An 18738-nucleotide genomic window follows, 5' to 3' on the forward strand; every position below is an offset into this window, starting at 1 on the left:
CTCTAGTGTCCATCAAATTCATTTTTTAGACCGGTCGAAAACCAGATATTTTTCTTTTACTTTAATAAAACGACAATCTTTCATATTAATAGTTGAACTTAAATTGATAGTCACAAAGTTAAGCCAGGGTCATGGTCAAATTTAAGACCAAAACGAAACCCTGCCTGCTCTATATCGGTTCCCTTTCAACCTTTCAGTCCCAAAGTGTCTGGGCTTTGAATTGCTGCAAATCCAATTTTCATAGTGGTGACCCTTAGTTTTTCGAATGAATGCGTTCAGAAGGGGTCGGAATTGACCGACAGCCGTTTTTCTTCATTCGAGATAAATTACAAAAAAAAAAAAAAAAAAAAAAAAAACCTAACTTATCATGGATTATCACATGAAGTCGTACGCCTTTTTATCTTTGTCGATAAGGCCTTGTAGAGTCAAGTGAAAGTTTGCTGCTAAACCTGTCAAATGTCTCCCGCATTGGACTCAGTTGATGATCCAAGTAAATCCTACCACTCCTGTTCCCAACATCGCTACCCGAATCCATAACCATGTCCCCTTCAAGTATCCGTAACACCTTACAACAAAATCATCATCAAATTTTGACTTTCGGCTTTGATCAACTAATAATATTAAAACCAAGATGTACCTGTGACATGCGAGGGCGTAACTGTGGGTCTCGTTTAATGCATAGAGAAGCAGCTTGCAGCATGCCATAAACCTCTTCTTCTGAATATGAGTTACCCAACCGTGGGTCGATCAACTCATCAATGGCTTCGTCTTCCAACAATGGGCGTCCCTGTTAAATATTTGAGAAACAAAAATTAATATAAAATGTGTTAATAACGTCTGTAATTGCACACGGGCCTCAACTAACCCATTCTGCGAGACATTGTTGGCCTTTAGGTCGGGAAAGATCTACTGCTTTCCGACCTGTAACAAGCTCCAATAGAACAACTCCGAATGAGTATACGTCAGCTTTCTCAGTGATCTGACCACTTTGTGCATACTCAGGAGCCAGGTATCTAAAACCGCAAAACAAAATATTATTGTTCGTGTTATATTATTATGGAGATGGTGCGATCGAACCAGAAGAGACAGAATCACATTAAAGACTAACCCAAACGTTCCTATAACTCGTGTTTCTTCTCCAGTGTCGCCATCGGGTTGCCACCTTGCTAGACCAAAGTCCCCAACCTTCAAGAAAATAATATATATATATATATATATATATATATATACACACATATATATAGAATGAGTATCATTACAGAACTTTTGAATTATTTAAGAACTTGAAGAAACTCTTAATAACCAACGTTTTTTATAAAACTTTTTATATGTTAATATTATTTGAGTGCACTTTTATCACATTTTATAAATATAGTTACGATTACAATTATGAAAATTAGTTTTTACATATATCTAAAATTTTTTTTATAGATGTAAATTTGTTATTACATAAATTTTACATATATGTAAACTTGTGATTTATATATGTAATAAAAAAATTTATATATAAAATATGATAAAAGTAGTCTCAAACAATGTTAATTTATGAAAAAAATTAAAAAAATGTTTAGTTGTTACGAGTTCCTAGAAGTTCTTAACTTTTTTAGAGTTCTGAAATATAAATATATATATATGTGTGTGTGTGTGTGTGTATAAATGTAATGCATATTATTGTAAAGCCTCTTGATCATCTAAATATGATTATGTACTTAAAACAAGAATGTACCAAAGGTTCAAAATCATGGGTGATAAGGATGTTGTTTGGTCGCATGTCTCGATAGACAATGCAGCCTACTCTGCATTCTTCATGCAGATATCTTAAGCCTCGGGCAGCTCCAACTGCAATCTTTTGTCTTGCTGCCCAATCTAACGCATCTCGATGACGCCCTGCATTTTTCATAAAGATTAGTTTCACAATTACCAAATAATAATGCAACTTCATATAGTTTAAAACTTACCATAAAGATGAGAATCTAGCGACCCGTTGCATATATATTCATAGACAAGCAGCCTCCTTCCGTCTTCAATACAAAATCCAATCAACATAACAACGTTCCGATGCTGAGCACAGCTCAACACTTCAACTTCTGAACAAAACTCTTGATCCCCTTGAGAGCTTGCTACCTTATGCTGCTTCACTGCAACCGCCTGACCATCAGGAAGCACCCCTCTATGCACCGAACCGTATCCACCTTCAGCCAAGAAATTAGCTTCACAGAACCCTCCAGTAGCGAGCTCCAGCTCAGCGTAACTGAACCATCTTGGTGGTTTTCTAAATATCGGCGCCTTATGCTGACATATCTAGCATAACGGAGGCGGGCCCGAAGGTAGATTTCTTGATAAAGATATAACTTCTCTAACATTAACATTAACATTGTATTCTACTTCACTTCTTTGGCTTCCATGCTCACTGTCTCTATCGATTTTCGATAATCTTCTAAATATGTCTTGTGATGTAGAAGCCTGAGCTAGTGATGATGATGATTGATAACCGGATGTGATAATATTATTAATTTCCACCATGTATGGTTGAAACCTTAAGCTAGAACAAGATGATGACAATTGCTCACTCTCAGAGTCCGAACTTGACTCGATAAGATCCCGACTCTCTTCTTCAGCTAATGATTTATCCTTTTTTAACGAACCGGTAGTTACCGGGACGAAAAATGGTGAAGTCCCCAGGTCAGAACTTGAAACTGAAGACGTTCCGGCTTCAGTTGCAGTAAACACCTCAGGACTACTTGTTGGAGTGACAACGGGCCCACGACCATTTTTTGTTTGTTTTTCAGACGGTTGGTTAGTTGAAGGTAACGGACGCTCAACTTCGAGTTTCGTGTTGGGTGAACCGACTAAATTCAGACGAAGGACTTTGGGCTGCGATTTTTTCATTATTACAATGTTGCATTGTAAGTCTTCCATACATTGCTTTTGTTCATGTTTTAGCTTCCTGCAAAAAGATTTGTAAGCAACAAAATAAAAATAAAAAAAAGTAAATTTTATAAACGCTTTAAGAATTTAGCTCGACGCACTTGTCTAGTATAACCCAAGTAGCTTGGATTTTCTTGGCCCTCTGCGGCTACTGCTCCACACGGTGATCCAGAAACAATTTTTATCTTCACATTTATCTGAGATATTTGCATTAGATAATTGAATATTGAACAATGAGTAACGCTTTGGATTGAGAGACGAACAAACCTTGTTAGGATTATAAGCATCTTGCAGCTGAAGGATCATTTGCGAGCAGGAATCCGTAATCTCGACCTTGTGGTCATTACTTGTTCCTATATTAAATCTCCCGTGTCCGCTAGCGCAGTCCCTATTAAATCTTGGAAACCTCCATATTTTTTTACCTACATTAGCGAAAAATGTATTGTTTGAGAACCACATAATGTACTTATACATAGTGGTTGCCTAATTGTTATGTGTATAACATTCAAAGCAGTAGGTACAAATGCATTATGCGGTTATTATAACGATTCTCTACATATTATAGGTACTGAAATGAATGCCCTCGGCCCCTCTCTATACATGCGCACACAAAACACATTACACATGCTATGTTAGACCTATTGTTGTGGAGGGGTGCCAAGAAGAAGAAGCCCCATAGGGCGGCAACCGCTCAAGGGCTATTCATGAGTCAAGCCAGGGTGGGTTCGAGCTCGAGCTTGAAATTAAACGAAGCAGCTCAGCTAGGCTCAAGCTTAATTTTGAAGTTAAGCAAGCCGAGCCACGGCCCGAGACGAGCTTGGGATGAGTTTAGCTCGATTACAAAAATGCGCCAACTCGGCTCAGGTTGTTGCAAATCAAGTTTTTTTAGCTAGTTTTATTCGAGCTTTTATCGAGCAAGCCACGAGCTTTTTAAACAGGCCGGCTCAAAAGGTGGGACCACATCTTTAATCCAACCAATCACATTTTTATAAATTAAAAAACAACAATAATAATTTTGTTTTTAGTTAAACCAATACGCATTTTTAGTCAAAAGTTAGTGAACTTGCGACGAGTTTGGCTCGTTACAAAAATAAGCCCACTCAGCTCAGGTTGTTGAATATCAAGTTTTTGAACCTAGTTTTATTCGAGCTTTTTGAACAAACTAGCTCAAAAGGTGGGACCACATCTTTAATAATAATAATAATAATAATTTTGTTTTCAGTTAAACCAATACGTGTTTTTAGTCAAAAGTTAGCGAGCACCCCCCACCCTGCCTACATGGCAGTGACACTGCAGGAGTTTTTTCACTTTATAGTTAAACCCCTACACATAGACTCAAACTTTTACCAGAAGTTTCTGCAGGCAAGACCACAAGCAATGTAATGCAATGCCCTGGTTGAACCACATGAGTCAAAGCCCAAACCAAAGCAGTCTTCGGAATCTCTTTAGCCGCCTTAACCGCAACAACTATCTTCTCAGCCGCAGCCGAACCCGTCTCCACCTTCTTCATTCTCTCTTCTCTTCTCATTGAGCCAATAAATTATACAAATTATTTCAAATATATTTCATACATGCAGCATCACAATTTGTTCGACACGCGTTTTGACCCGAACTCCACAACCTGTGATTCAAACAGAATAAAAAATTATATGAAAATATGAACGGTTTAGTTCGGTTAGGTTTCCGTTTAAAAATACTATATACTGAATAACGTACTGTTTTTTTCATGTTTTCGGTACCTGTACCACTGAAAATACAGAAACTGAATGGTACATGTACGGAAAACATGAAAAGCCGAGTACCCGTATTCGGTGCTAGTACATTATGATTTACGGAAGCATGCAATAACGAAATTTGTGAATCAATCATGTTGATGCTTCAAGTTATCAAAAATCACTAGAAATTTAAAAAGAAAAAATGAATGTTATTGTACCGTTTGTAACGGAGATTTAAATTCTGGAAACTGAAAATAAAATAAATGGAGATGATGATGTTATTATTATTATTATCTTCGATTCGATGTGTGAAGGTGTGAGTGAGAGATGTGAGTGTGAGTTAATGTGTCTGTGTCATCTTCACGGTTTTTATTGCGTCTGCTGGGAGATTTGGTTTGACGAAAATGCCCTCGGGTTTGAATACATTTTACAGTACTGACACTGTTCTTCGTTTTCAGTAACACCAACTCTTATCGAGAAACATGAAAAAAATACTTAATAATTTTTTTTAGGAAAATTGGATTTTAATAATCCCAACTTAATGCAGTTGGCCGATAATAATCCCAACTTTGAAAATAGCTGTCACTGATCCCAACTTTCACACTATTTGTTTTCATTGGACCTCCGTTAAAAAAAACTTAACGACGTTAAGTTTTTTCCAAATTTCAAACTGATATTTTAGGGCTTTTGTTCGGAATGAGGATACGAGTCGATGATGTAAAACTTACCATCAAATGGTGGGTCCAAATGACTAAATGATGCTTCAATTCCGATGTTTAAACTTTTAATTAACAAAAATTAAACTGTTTAAAGCGCCATTTCGAGTTAAGTTTTACATAAGTTGATTCATATTCTCATTCTGATCAAAAACCCTAAAATATCAATATAAAATTTGAAAAAAACTTAACGTCGTTAAATTTTTTTAACGGAGGTCTAATGAAAACAAATAGTGTGAAAGTTAGGACCATTGACAACTATTTTTAAAGTTGGGATTATTATCGGCCAACTGCAATAAGTTGGGATTATTAAAATCCAATTTTCCTTTTTTTAACTATTTTAAGACATGTTGTCATCGAAAGTTTAATATTTTCATTTACACCCGTAAAGTTTAGGATGACACATCTGGTGAATGGGTAGTGTCAAGTCGAGAGTATTGTCACGTTGAGTATTTATAATTTTACTTGTTTAAGTTAATAGAGTTTGAATCTAGTATAGACTCGTTTCGAGCATTATGGTCAAACTTAACTAGTAAAATATATTTTAAGCTTGAGAATGTTTTATACATGATAATTAAGTTTATATTTAAACTCGACAACATATATCCAAACAAGCTTTATAGCAGACAAGGGAGGTCTACTCTTACTAGCCTAACAAACAAGGAGTACGAAGTCTGCCTTCGAACTCATTAATTAAATGAATGTATGCCTTTAAGGTTCACCCCTAAATGCATAGTGTGGTATTTATATGAATTAAACGCGTTATATGGTATGTCTTTATTGCCTCATTTGCGGTAGAATTATGGCAATCTTGTGTTGAATCATTAATATGTCTGATTGATTAAGGTAGCATCTGAATCATTCAGCATGTCTTTGAAACTTAACCATCAAGAGACTCCATGAACCACTAAGAGGTGTGTTTTTAGTGAACCATGCATTCTACTTGTGATCGATTCAGATGTGGCATCTTAATAGAATTATCAAGATTTAAGAGACTACCAAACAGCTTATAAGGTGGTTAAGAGCTAGCAAATATATTTGATTTCCTACAACTTTTGTATTTTTTTAAATAATAGTTATTGACAAATAAGCGCCCTGCTTGCGGTACGCATATAATGTGTATATATGTGTGAACCCTCGGGTGTGCTAAAGTGAAATTGTATTAATTTTGACGTTATTTTACTAATCTCGTGAAAATAATGTTAAAAGTGACGAAAGATTAATCAGGCATCATGTGGTGGAGTTGATAGCCGAAAGACAAGGGTACATGCACTAATTGGCCGGTGTGCTGATGGTTGAGTGTTATGTGTCTTATGTCCAAGGCTTGATGTAAAACTACTATCGAGCCGGGGGTCTCACCGTAAGCAGTCTCTCTATTCCTACGGTACCATAGCTTTGCTATTTGTGGGATATACCGAGTACGATGATGATGAGTTATTGACAAATAAAAGGATCCAATTACAATAGAGAGACAGGTAAGCGGGCAACCGCTACCCCTTTTTGAATAGCAAAACCAATCCTACTGAAAACAAAGTTATCGTTCTTCGGCGTCGTTGAGTTACTATGTATGACCTGCTAAACCCTTTTCAGAAACGTAGCAGCTCCCCCACCCCCCAACTAAACACAAGAATGTCCGTTGTTCGAAGAGTAGACCTTCCTTCACGCGAATCCAACAACAAATAAAAAGTATATGTATTATAAATGCTATTCAAATTGTTTTTTAGATTGTTGGTTGCTTCACTTCTAAAATGTAGGTTTGTGAGACAAAATAAAGTAAAATAGGTGAAACTTAGAATGAGACAAGGAACACCATAGATAAAGGAAGATGTTAAAAGTTTGTGCTTTGTGTATCATTTTAATTTGTCTCGTTGAGGAGCTTGAGAGAATAGTGGTGAAATGTGAAAGTGAAATATGGCTAATTTGAACGTGTTTGAAACTATTTATATTTTATCAATATTAATTTTCTTGATAAGAAAAAAAGTGTATTTCAAAGAACTAAATGTTCTTCTATTTGAAAATTTGAAGTTGAAATAGTTGTTCTTAAATCGAACCTGACGAGTCATTATAGAGAATTCGACCATCATAATGATTTTGTTGAATATTTTACAAGTCGTGGTGAAAGGGCATGACAATTAGGAATAACTAATGATGTTCACAACCGCTTTAAAGTTATCATTTGATAGGAACACAATTGATAGTAACTTTGTTGCTACCGATCATTAAAAACTTGTTACTGATTTATAGTCATTTATGAAGATAAATTAATGTGTACTTTTGGCCCAGCAATGATGCGTTGTCCCTTGAGCCCACCGGGGCTAACCCCCCTGACCTCTATCAGGGGCGGTGCCCGCCTTGACCCTCTATGGTTTAGGAGCTTCACCTTTTATAATCTTATTTGTTCCTTGACATCAAAATAATATTACCGTTGACCGAGCGTGTACTTCACACATGTTTGTTGGTCCAATATATCATGATTTATCATTCAATCTCCAAATAAACTTCGATTTCTCAAAGTATCTTGATGATACTAAAATCACAAAATGAATTTAAAAGCGACTCAAGTTTTAAACTACTACAAGTAATGGAGTTGTGTGTGTGTGTGTTTTCAAATGGAGGTGTATTCATGTAGGTTCGAGTTGTTTTAGTAATAATCAAGCTTTTATAGTAATAATAACGTGCTTGAATTTGGGGTCGAGACACATAGAGTCATAGAAGGCAAGGATTTTTTGGGGTGGCCTTGGAACCTAACAGTTTGGTTTTATTTTGATATATGCTAAGAACCTTTGGCATGTATTTCTTTAATGAGATCGAGAAAGTATGTTTCTCCGTACGCTTCTTATCTTACGCTGCAAGTAGCACAACCAAACACGTGAACGCCTGCAAGGAAAATATACGACATGGACCACTATAGAAATTATGCTAGGACCACATTTGTGCCATTCTTACCGAAGATCTGTAATAGTTACTTACGTTGCAATTAGATTGATGTCGTAAGCATATGCCTTCCAAACTCATGTTAAGCAATGTGTCAAAACTCGATTATAATACACAACTGAGCCATGGCAACACATTATCTCCCATTGATGGCATACGTATGTGTGATTTCGTTTATGTATTTGTCTTTATAAGAAGGGATAGTCCGAGGTATTTGAAAACCTTTTCTTTTATACATATACATTGTATCTCGTTCTTAAATAATTTGAGCTTAAAGTGGTTTACAAGCTCCACCTCGTTTATGTGTGTTTTAAAATGTTTTATGGTTTTTAAGTACCTTAAACTAGTTTGTCTTATCAGTCATACTCCTTGCATGGTGAGGTATGGCCAAGTACGAGAATGGATGCTTATGTTATGGTTAAGCAACCAGATGAACTATTATCTGGCTATCGCTATTCAAAGACACAAATTATGTATTTTCTTGAGGCAAAACTTGAAACTATGAGATGCGTCAACTCATAATATAGTTTTTCTAGTCCCTTATGTTCTGTCAACTAATAAGTGTTGGTCAAATAACTAAAACATATCCAACGTTCAAAAATACTAAAACTAATAAGTTTATTATGTCAACCATATCCGGCGCTGAAAATATCACCACCAATTATAATATATTATGCAAGTTATAGTATTTTACTCTATTGACGATGACAGTAATTGCTACAAACTTGCACACTATATTAAAACTAGGGGTGGCAATTTCTACATATCCCAGTCAGGACATGAAAATAATCATACTCTGAGTTGACATATTTAGCATGTTTATAAAACTAAACATGTTCAGATTAACTTATCTAGCTTGTTTAGTTAAACGAGTTGGAGACTTGTGGCCTAGTGGTAGGAGACTTGGTTTATCCAGTAGAGGCTCAAGTTCGAATCCCACTTGTGTCATATTTGGGTGGATATTGGCAATGATAGATTTGAGCTAGACCTTGTGCAAAGGTTGTCAGTTCGAATCCTGAGCCCACCCGGGTTTTCGTCCCACCGTGTGTTACGCCAGAGAGTTCTGCTCTTGTGGTAGCACAATGACTATCAAGTGGCAACTTGCGGTATGGTTTCCCGGTGGAACGCCCAAGCCAAACTCTGAAGTCAGCGTGGGCCCGGTTAAGACAACATAGTCTGGCCAGAGTGGGGCATCGGGGCTCTCCAAATTTGAAAAGTGCGGTAGTCTAAATACAAGAAAGTTGCCGTTCTAAAAAAAGGAAAAAAAAAGTTAAACGAGTTGGCCTGTCAACCTTTATAATTAACCAAGGCGGCCCACTAGTCCACTTATTAGAAAGATAAAGGCAAGGGGTGCAAACGAGCCGAGATGCTCGTGAGCTACTCGAGATCGGCTCGTTAAAAAGCTCTATCGAGCCGAACTTAATCGAGACCGAACCCGAGCCTAAAAGTAAGCTCGTTTAATAAACGAGTCCGAGCTTCACTTATTGAGCTCGAGCCGGCTCGCGAGCCTAAACGAGTCTGCCATTTATATAAATTTTTAAAATATATGTATTTAATAATTATTAATTATTATGTATTTAATAATAAATAATATACTATTTTATACATAAAATTATAATAGAAAAAAATACATAAAAATAATTATAATTATATAAAAAATAATTGATAAATATAATAAACGAGCCGAGCTCGAGCTTGAAAATCTACTCACGAGCTGAGCTTGAGCTTTGAAAATAGAGCTCGAAACGAGCCGAGCTCAAGCTCATGCTCTGTGTAAGTTAAACAAACCGAGCTCGAGCTTAGTCTAGCTCGGGCTCGACTCGTTTGCACACCTAGTTCATAAAGGGTAGAACTGTACCATACCCCTTTAACTTACAAAAATCTACCTCGGTAGTCCCCCTTGCAAGATTTGAAATCTAATGTGCATGGACCAATCACCATTACTCTTCACCGTCACGTAAACGGTCAACTAACTCTATATTTGGTGAGACCTCCGTTAAGTTGACGTTAACAGTGGCGGTAATAAATTATTACGGCGGTTGTCTGACACGGTCGCGGTTGTCAGGTGTGGTGGTTTCGGCGAGGGGTCGGATCTTGTCCCACGTACCTTTCGAACGTCCGAAAACATTTTATTATTGTCTTACAATTTTCAAAAAGTTTTTCTTTTTTATTATTATTATTGGTTTTTGAACAATTTCAGAAACTTGAATTATATAATATGCAAGTTACTTACAAATTATTTTATTTAAAGGGGTGGTAATGTTTATTTTTATTTTATTATTTTGTGTTACAAATTATCTTTTGGAGACACATTATGAGACGGAGAATGACTTTAGATCTAAAGATAGCCTAAAGACTTTATATTTTATATTAGTCTATCGTTTTAGATAAACTTACTGAGTTGTTGTCTATACACCAGCACGATTGTAAGACCTTGGCATTTTGGTGGTACAAATTACTTGTGCTATAGAACTTGAGAAGTTCTTGCACCGAGAAAGGGAAAATAGAGGGATGTAACATTAAGTCACTAATTACTAATAAATTGGTAAATTAACGTCGTAAAATAGCACGAGACTGTGAGATGAATATATGATCACTCGTTTTTTCCACTACACCACACAATCTACAATCCATCGACCCCACATTAAAATTTATTTTCTTTAATGTAAAAACTGGTTCTCATCTTACAAATTGTGATAAGCGAAGGAAAAAAGTGATGTGGTGGCATTTTTGTAATTACGCTAGTAGTGTAATTACAAGTCAAAATACCACACAACACTAACCTTTATCAAACTATTAGGACAAAACATGGAATATGCGTTACATGTACCTTTAAAGAAATACACAATTTTTTTTAGAATGATAACTTTCTTGTGTGTTAGGTAATCGCATTCTTCAAATTTGGAAAGCTACGTTGCCTCATGTTGATACACATTTTGTACGTCTCAGTCTTTATTAGGGCATTAATGTAATTAATCTAAAGTTTAGGGGTCTTAATGTAAATATGGCTAAATGGGCCATTCGCTCTAATGTAATGTTACATTCGTTACCCCGTAACGAATGTAACACATTCGTCTAATCTGTAAGCTCATTCGTTAACCCGGATTAACGAATGAGATAACGAATGAGGGCTACTCGTTATATGTTAAAAATGTATTAACGAATGAAGAGTTCATTCGTGTGGTTAATGTAACGAATGACACATTCGTTAACTGTTATGTTAACGAATGTGGTCACCCACCGTATATATGCTGTAAATTATTCATTAATGTAAGTTTTTCAAGTTTGTTTATCAATTCTCTCTCGTCACTCTGCCAGTTCATTCTCTCACATCATTCATAACGTATAACAACATTAATCATACCTAAACATCATGTATCGTCGTAATCATAAGTTCTAGATCCTAACCCCAAGCTCTTTTCACCACAGTCAACAACATCTGTTACTCCTACACCGTTGCCAAGGCCTAAGCACTCTTTTATGACATTCAGTCGTCCTCAAGGTCCTGTGCAACCAGTACATCCTAATTTCTATCACATGGCTCCTCACGCTCAATGGTTTCACATGATGAATCTGTTGCATTTACAACACACTCAAATGCAAGCAGATCGAGCTGCAAATGAGCTGGCACAACGAAATTTGTTTCGGCATCTTCTATCGGCTCAGCGTGATAATAAGGAACTTCGAGCCCTAGTTGCTGCTCAGGGGGAGAGGTTAGACAAACAATAGGACATTATTCTTCAACTAACATGCAAAGAAGATGAATTAAAGAAGTTGAAGAATAATGAAGACGATCAGGATGGTGCAGGGGGTGGCGTAGATCAACAACCGGACGGAAGTTCCACACCGTCGGTGGGTAATAAGACTGATGCGAGAGTTGGTGGTGGGTCAGAAGATAGTAATCTATAGATTGTTCCATATAAAGATTACACGAGAGCCAAGCCAATATACGTTATTCCGGCTAACATGCTTCTGTTTGTAGGAATGGATGGGATTGTTTACAGTATGGTGAATGCTGATGAGATCGAAGAAGGTGAATTTGTTGATCATTATTTAACAAAAGAACAAATTGCCTTGCTTCTGGATTTAAATGATGATGAGATTGAGGAATTGGGTAAGAATGTGAATGTGGAAATGGAAGATAGTACTGATACAGGTATTCCTCAAGGGAATGTACCTGATTTTGAAGAAGTGGAAATAGAATATGTTACTGCTGAAGAATATCTGGAGTTTTACACAGATAATAACAATGACTCGGGTATTCCGTTCTTTACAACTGAGCATTTCATTGCAGCAGAGCATCGATTACAGGAAGAAAAAGATAAGTTAAAAGCTACAGAATCGAGTCATGTGTCCACTACAGAGAAGAAGATGAAACGTGCTTTTGATACTATGTTTGAGCATAATGTTGAAAAGATGAATAAGATGATCAAGACTTTCAGATATCATGACCGAGAAGATGTGAAAGTTGAGAAAGCTCGGGAATTTGCATACCAGATGAAGAAGTACAAGCCTGCTAAAGACGTTAAAGGTGATATGGTGGCCTGGCAGTACGATTCAGATCTTAAGGTATATATCGTGAAGTGGGAGCATAGTATTTATTATTTCAGACGCCCACACGATATTTTATCTATGCCTCGATGGGATGTACGAACCTTAGCTAATTGTCCGTTTGTTAACCGTGGAGACGATAAATGGGCTAGCTGGTTCTACAGGCAGTTATTGCATGAAACCCGTTTTGGTTTCAAATTCTTCCAGCCTCAGGTGCCGACACACAAATATATTGACGAAATAGATGCACGCACGGAATGGAGGAAGTTAATCTTAATAGTGAAGCCGCCGAAGACGATGAAGAGGGTTCCGATGAAGATATTCCCTCAGAGTCTATTCACTTCATTTAATTATTGGTATTATGATAATCGTACAGGCGAAGCGGTTATTGTTTATGGCCAGGGTTCACGCACGAAGACGTTACGTGTATTTGATTCGATGTGGCTGGTCAATCTATCTGAGTCTGACAACGACGCGTTATTCACAAATCAGATCAGATTCGCTAATGTAAAGGATTATGATCTTGCAATGCCGTTTCAGAGGGTTGTTCGTGTTTGCTACGCATACAAGATTCATAGCTGCGTTGATTGGAAGACAAATATTTTTCAACGCTAAAGTATGATAAAGAGCTCGAGACGAGGGGGAGTTTGTTGATACACGTTTTGTACGTCTCAGTCTTTATTAGGGCATTAATGTAATTAATCTAAAGTTTAGGGGTCTTAATGTAAATATGGCTAAATGGGCCATTCGCTCTAATGTAATGTTACATTCGTTACCCCGTAACGAATGTAACACATTCGTCTAATCTGTAAGCTCATTCGTTAACCCAGATTAACGAATGAGATAACGAATGAGGGCTACTCGTTATATGTTAAAAATGTATTAACGAATGAATAGTTCATTCGTGTGGTTAATGTAACGAATGACACATTCGTTAACTGTTATGTTAACGAATGTGGTCACCCCCTATATATATGCTGTAAATTATTCATTAATGTAAGTTTTTCAAGTTTGTTTATCAATTCTCTCTCGTCACTCTGCCAATTCATTCTCTCACATCATTCATAACGTATAACAACATTAATCATACCTAAACATCATGTATCGTCGTAATCATAAGTTCTAGATCCTAACCCCAAGCTCTTTCAAGTATTGTAGAAACGTTATACGGACGTTTACAAGCCTAGGAACTAGTCGCAAATCGATACGTTAAGTCGTGTTCATTCAATACGTTAATGGAGATCAATACATTAAGCCTGGAGAGAATCCGGCAGCATAACGTTACAAGGGATAAATATGGCACAGATCTCTATGCACATTCACTAGGGAAGGCCTATTTATAGGCAGTCCTTCTCATTCGTTAACATCACTAACGAATGAGGCTTCCCATAGCGAATGACCTCCCATTCGCTAAACATCCTTAGCGAATGGGCATTACTTTAACGAATGAGCCTCCATTCGTTACACGGTAGTAACGAATGAGCTCTTACATTAACGAATATGTCTAGTCTTTAACGAATGAGGCCCATTCGCTAAACATCCTTAGCGAATGTGCCTTTATACATTAATATAAAGACTAAACAACCTCTATCCTATTCGAACAACTGCGGACACCAAATCCGTGCACTAACACCTCACTCCGACTAGATTATGTTGTCTTAACCAGGCTCATGCTGGCTTCGAAGTTTGGCTTGGGCGTTCCCCAAGAAAAACATATCGCTGACTGTCACTTGACAGTCGTTGTGCAGCCACAAAAGCATAACTCATTAACTCTCTGACAACCTCGCAATGCATAGTTCAAACCCCTTATTGCCATAATCCATCAAAAGTGGCATATGTGATGATCGAACTTGAGTCTCCACTAGAGAACCAAACATCCTACTACTAGGCCACAAGTGGAAATTTAACACACACATTAATACTTCAATTAAATTATATTAGAGAAGATATATGTTTTAAATTTTTTTTTGAAAAATAAACTTCATTATACAAAACAAACCACATGCCAGTCCTTAAATCAAGAACCGCATGGAAAACCAGAAATTACAACAATATAAGAGGGGAATCGTATCAGTCCTTCCATTCTATGCATTTGAATTTAGATCTATTTCTAATCCAAAAAAATAAACTAGCTTTAATCTTCGCGATAACATCTACCACTTTAACTTTTTTTCTTTGAAAAACCATCTCATCTCATTTAGCGATATGTTTTAAATCATAAATTTTTTGTACATGCCCTTTTAATTTCTTTAAATATGTGTTATGTAAAGCGTTTTTAGATTGTTTTGGGATTTTTTTTGCAGGATAAATAAATATAATAAGGTTTAATAAAGCGTGAAACAAGGGGCCATGACAGGTGGTCCAAGATGTCTGTATTGTTAAGTATATATCATATTTAATGAAATTAATTGCACATTCACCGAACGCTCAAACCGTATGCCCTAATGCCCCCACCTTCTTTCATCTTCACAGTTTTATAATGTCAAGGTGGTGTTTGTTTTTTCTTAAAACATTTGCAGGAGGCTTATCTCTGCGGGCGTGCAGACATAAGCTTCTGAAAATTGTTTGTTTTTTTTTAAATAAGATCTACAAACTACTTTTATGGTCTTAAAAAAAAGCTATTGTTTAACTTTTTCACACTTCTTAACATCCTACCAACACCCAATATCTAACACCACCACCCATCATCCGTTGCCGCCACCACCACCGTCCACCACCACCCATCGTCCGCCACCACCACCGTCCATCACCGCCACCACCCACCGTCCACTACCACCACCACCGCCACCATCCACCACCCACCACCACCGTCCATCACCACCACCACCACCCACCCGTTGGCCACAACCATCGTCCACTACCCGCCACCCACCGTCCGCCACCACCACCACCACCTACCATCCGCCACCAACACCATCCACCACCCACCACCACCGTCCATCACCACCACCACCACCCACCCGTCGGCCACAACCGTCGTCCACTACTATTAACCATCGTCCGCCACCACCACCACCGTCGACAACCCACCACCATCACCGTCCATCACCACCACCACCCACCGTCCGCCACCACCACCCACCATTCGCCACCAACACCGTCCACCACCCCCCCACCATCACTGTCCATCACAACCACCACCCATCGTCCGCCACCACCGCCGCCCACCACCAACTATTTTACTAATCTACAGATGTTAAATGACTTACTGTGATATGTATGATATGTAGCTAATATTCAGCTTATGCAGACGATACCCAGTTTATAAAACAAACAGTATTATATTTTCAGATTGCAGACCTTCAGACCACATCTTCATTTGCAGACATGAAATCAGATGAAATCAGATTGCAGACAGTTTTTGTCTTCAAAAACAAACAACACCTTACATGCATGAGATAATGAATATTGGTTTTGCTGCAAGGGCGGATCTATATGGAAGCCAGGGGTTGCCCGGGTTACCCCTCAACTTTCTTAAGGATGTGTTAGATTTTTGTTTTTTCCCTCCAATTTAAAGATAGGTTACCCCTGAACAAATATTAGGATACCTCTCAAAAGCCTTAGCCTTGAAGTTAAAAGAGGAAAAAAAATGTTTAAAAATTTTCCGACCATAGAGTGGCCGGCAAACTGTTATTGAAACATTGAAGAGGACGTACTCTATATATGAAAATGGGTTAAAGTGGGCTTTTAAAACATAAAGGCTTGACCCACCTATAACCTACTTATGAAAAGAAAACATTTTTTTCATTATTTTATTTTATTATATATCATATCATATCTTGAATTCACTATACAATTTCCAAAAGTCCTTTTGACATTCTTTCTAGGTTTCCGGTTTCTTTTATTTGTATTGGTTTTGGTTTTTTATTGTTACGTACTTTTTATTATTGAAATATGTGAATTTAATTATGTATGAATGTTTATTCATATGCTAGCATATATAATTAAGTAATTTAGTTAACTTTTAGATATTTAAAAATATAATGCAAAGCTATTCTTTCTAGTTTTTAATAACTTGAATTTGTTTTTTATATGCACTTGATAGAAGATATTTTATGTCTCATAAATGGTCTCTCAAAACATCTTAAAATGGTCAAGAATTATTATGAACAGCTAAGTTTTAAACAGAACATTGAATGAATTAAGACAAAAAAGGTTTGATACGATGTATTTCTAAATTGCAATTTTTCAAGATGGATTTACGCAATTAAATGAGTGATGATTATACGAACAATGGTCTAGTTAGTGTGGTCGAAAGAAAAACATTTGATAAAGTAATAGATGACGATGTAATGACTTGACTTCAAACTTTACAAAGCCGGAAAGGAAAAATCTATTATGTATTTGTTTAACTTTATTTATGTACCTGCATTAAGTGAATGCACGGTAAAAAAAATAGGTTACCCCTGAAATTCTCTTCTAGATCCGCCACTGTTTTGCTGGTTAATAATAATAATAATCAATGTTGCAAAAGTCGCTAGGCAGGCCTTAAGCGGCCGACTGAGGATTTGGGTGTACTCGGAGTACTCGGGAAGTACTCGGACATAGTAAATATAAAGAAAATTAGTTTTTGAATATTTTATATGTGTTAAATATCATAAATTTACTGATATCTATAACAAAATAAGCGAATATCAATATAAGAAAGAAGAATTCATTTTTGAATACTATGTTATTCTATAAATTGCTAATTAGTAATTAAAAAATGATATTCATTCTTTAATATTATAGAAATACGAATTATGTTTTATTTTTTAAGTCAAAATAGGTCCAAGTTAACCGACTATATGTGACTCTGGCTGAGGTTGACCACATTTGATCGATTCTTAGTAACTAGACGGAGTTAAAGAAACTCGTCTCGGCACCGTACCTTGTAACGAATACTCGAGGAATACTCGGCCTTATGGACCTCCTTACACAACATTGATAATAATACAACAAATGAGATAAGAATCTAAAATAGTGATTCTTTTTTCATAGATGAATGTACAACGATGCCATGTCGTGGGCAATCAACTTACACTACTATAGGGCCATGTTATAGCTACATTATTCTTATTTGATTTCACATCATCAAATGGTCGTTCATAAAGCACTCAGACGACCGTTTTGATCATAAATTCAAAATAGTTAAAGTTTGAAGATTATTAGGTAGAATGACCGTTTGAACGATATTCAGATGGACGTTCTAACCATTAAGAAACAAACTTTGAAAGTTAATGGTTTGAATGGTCGTTTAACCAATATCTGAACGACGGTTCTGACTATAGACGGTCATGATCAAACCTTAAAAGGTTAAAATGGATGCTCCATATTTGTTCATACGACTGTTTGAAATGATTTGTGATTAAATATAAGGCCATATGTATAGATGGCCTCAAATTTTTAATGTTAATATGTGTGTTTGGTTGGTTGGCCATGGCATGTTAAGAAGTCTCAAGCTTCAAATCAGATGTTGGTCAACTCAGACAAATATATAACTAAATAGAGCACTCTTTAGTGCATCCTTCCCTTTAGTCTTCTTTTTCAATTTCCATGCAATATATATAAAGATTAAAGCATTTAGAAGAGAATTTTTATTTATTTATTTATTTAACCTTTCTTCAAACAATATCTTCCTCCTTAACTCTCATTCGTGCCGCGTATACGATTTCGGGGCTCTTTGATCCCGCCTCTGTCACCTAAGATCGAACTCGGTTCGTTTCTAACTAGATTTTTAAAACTCGAGCTCGACTCGTTTTTCTAACTCAAGCTCGTCCAGTGTGTGTTTTTCAAGTACAAACTCTGGTTGTTTATTACTTATTAGTTATTTATAAATATTTTTATATATTTATAGTCATAATTTGTATATAACATAAAATATCTTTTAAAGAGCCGACCTCAAATGACTCACA

General features: G+C 36.6%; 1 pseudogene; it reads right to left on the minus strand.

Annotated features, from left to right (window-relative positions):
- Window positions 1-397: 397 nt before the first annotated feature.
- On the minus strand, window positions 398-3420 carry LOC143598415 (inactive protein kinase SELMODRAFT_444075-like; annotated as a pseudogene).
- Between the last annotated feature and the right edge of the window lie 15318 nt (window positions 3421-18738).

Source organism: Bidens hawaiensis, unplaced genomic scaffold, assembly GCF_021521415.1.
Source record: "Bidens hawaiensis isolate Kalapana, Puna unplaced genomic scaffold, B.hawaiensis_p1.1 tig00050098_1, whole genome shotgun sequence".
Lineage (NCBI taxonomy): Eukaryota > Viridiplantae > Streptophyta > Magnoliopsida > Asterales > Asteraceae > Bidens > Bidens hawaiensis.